The sequence below is a fragment of the Tachysurus vachellii genome, chromosome 7 (assembly GCF_030014155.1).
Source record: "Tachysurus vachellii isolate PV-2020 chromosome 7, HZAU_Pvac_v1, whole genome shotgun sequence".
NCBI classification, from domain to species: Eukaryota; Metazoa; Chordata; class Actinopteri; order Siluriformes; family Bagridae; genus Tachysurus; species Tachysurus vachellii.
Genome location: NC_083466.1, coordinates 537,501 through 540,000, shown reverse-complemented (window position 1 = coordinate 540,000; position 2,500 = coordinate 537,501). Strand labels below are relative to the sequence as shown.

Genomic DNA, 2,500 nt, shown 5'->3' with positions numbered 1-2,500 from the left:
ATTAGGATTAGGATTAGAGTTAGGATTGATTAGAGTTAGGATTAGGATTAGAGTTAGGATTAGGATTAGGATTATAGTTAGGATTAGGATTAGAGTTAGGATTAGGATTAGGATTAGAGTTAGGATTAGGATTAGAGTTAGGATTAGGATTAGGATTAGGATTATAGTTAGGATTAGGATTAGAGTTAGGATTAGGATTAGGATTAGAGTTATGATTGATTAGAGTTAGGATTAGGATTAGAGTTAGGATTAGGGTTAGAGTTAGGATTAGGATTAGGATTATAGTTAGGATTAGGATTAGAGTTAGGATTAGGATTAGGATTAGAGTTAGGATTAGGAAGACTGCAACAGTGTTTTAAAATTTGATCCACATTTATATATAAAATTGAGTTTGAGAACCTAAAGAATCAAATTCACAAACAACTGAAAGCAGGAAGTAACAAACTTTAATGAAGCAAGAAATTTGCTTTATAATGAAAGTTTTACAGATAAAAAAAAGTGATTACAAGACAGTCATTTATTTTCATTTTCCTTTTTTTATTGTTTTTTATTTATTTTTTCATTCTTCAAAGGTGTTTTTAAATTTGAGTTAAAGCTGAGAAACGTGTGAAATATTTACAAAATGGAGTGTTAAGTTTTTATGGTTTTTAGTTATCTGAAAATGGTCCCAGATTTGACTTCATGTTCAGCCGGTTAATGGTGGTTTCATATTTTACACACACACTCACACACACACACACACACATTTATACTTCATGGACTGTGTGAAGTGATGAAGTCGAGACTCATGGCACTGAGAATCACAGCCAACACTGAGAGAGAGGAGAGAGACACCATATTTATATATATTTCTATTTCTACACAATATCATTTAGCAGAACGTGTGTTTACCTCGAGTGCTGAGGCTGACTAGCGAGTCGCTGCGGTTTGCTGTAGTTGCTGAAGTCGCAGGACTCTGTGTGGACATTTGGCTGGTGCGATTAGACAGGTCTAACGTTACGGTGCTGTTAAATACCAGGGTTGGTTCTCCTAGTTGTGTTCCTGTAGAAATAGAGTCAGGAAACATTACAAAGGAGCCACAGCCCTGCGGTTTATCACAAACACTCAGATTTGTGCGGTGTGAGGAAGATGATTTACAAGCCAATGGCTTGATGACGTGAAGTTACTGAAGTTACTTGTGCAAAGGTTTCTCCTAATAACAGTCCATAAATAAAATAAAAAGTTTACCGTTTGTGCTTTCGGTCATGATGGTCAAGTAAACAGTGGTTGTGTTACTCAAGGTCAAGTTGCCCAAAGAGTTGATGGTGAGATTGGCAGTGGTGTTGAAGGAACACTGAATAAGGCCATCGTTTTATTTTAGAGCACCTTGAACAGAGTCGACGGTGGACTGAGGAGAGAGAAACACAGGATAGAAATTTACTTGGTTGTTCTTCTTTATGATGACATTCTGTATAAAAGGTAACGCTTTTTGTTGGACATGTTAATAACGTTACAGAAACGTCATACCACGTTAGAGGAGGTCAAGTTCGTGCCATTTTGTGAAGCAGTTTCAAAAAAGAAAGTGCTGTTAGCGAAGACAGTGTTGTTGTTGGCGCAGACAAACACCACATCGCCTCCCTAAAACACAGACAGGAAATAACTCAAATGTAAACAGGAAGTAACATGATTTTTAACAGAAAATACCTTTTCTTAGTTGCTTTCTAGCTGCTATTTACAGACGGTACCTTCACCTTTGTTTTTGAAGTTAACCAACCAAATATACACTGCTTGTACTGTATGTCTGCGGAAAGAGGAAAGGCTTCTGTTCTGAAAGCTCTGCTGAATGATCGCAAACGTTATATATTTATTTATTTATTTATTTATTTATCCACCTTTTCTTCCAGCAAACTAGACTTTATGTCCTTTTTTCACACAAACCTAATGGATAAAGCTGGATAACACAGTAATTAGTGACCAATAAACAATCATGCAAACATTACCTCACTGCTTAGATCGCTAACACGCTACCGTGAAAAGGTACAAGGTTCAGGCAAAGGATACTGTATTATTACTCCACCAACTCCTATAACTACTTCCTCTTAAACCTACTAATATTTAAGCTGCTACTGCTGTCAAGCACAGCTTTGGCTTTTTGGGGGAAGTGCTCACAACAAGACCTGTAATTATTGTAAGAAAAACAGAAAGCGGAAGCGTAACTTGGGCTGATGTGTTTCTAAATACTCCATTATTAAATGTACATGTACCTCTGATTGGTTAATGGCAGCGAGTCCCAGTGCCACGTATCCGGACGTCCAGCCACTGAGCTCGAAGAACACAGTTTGGCTGTTCAGTTGAATGGAAGTGAAAAATCAGGTGGAGTTTTCTGAAGGATCACAATTAGTTATATTCGAGCAGCACAGTTTAGTGACTCCACAGTCGGTGGACGTGATGTTGTACTACAGAGGAAAAGACAAATGGATTGTTTGGTTAAAGCAGACACTTGGGAAGGATGATGCTGATT

General features: G+C 37.4%; 1 long non-coding RNA gene across 1 annotated transcript in view; it reads right to left on the bottom strand.

The window, feature by feature from the left end:
* Positions 1 to 373: 373 nt before the first annotated feature.
* Positions 374 to 2,500, bottom strand: part of LOC132847824 (uncharacterized) — an 8,716-nt gene continuing 6,589 nt past the window's right edge. Inside the window, exons 4-8 of the long non-coding RNA XR_009648668.1 lie at positions 2,244 to 2,435; positions 1,507 to 1,617; positions 1,228 to 1,387; positions 892 to 1,041; positions 374 to 812 (exon numbers count right to left, since the gene is read on the bottom strand). This is a non-coding gene — a long non-coding RNA (uncharacterized LOC132847824). The remainder of the gene's footprint in view (positions 813 to 891; positions 1,042 to 1,227; positions 1,388 to 1,506; positions 1,618 to 2,243; positions 2,436 to 2,500) is intronic.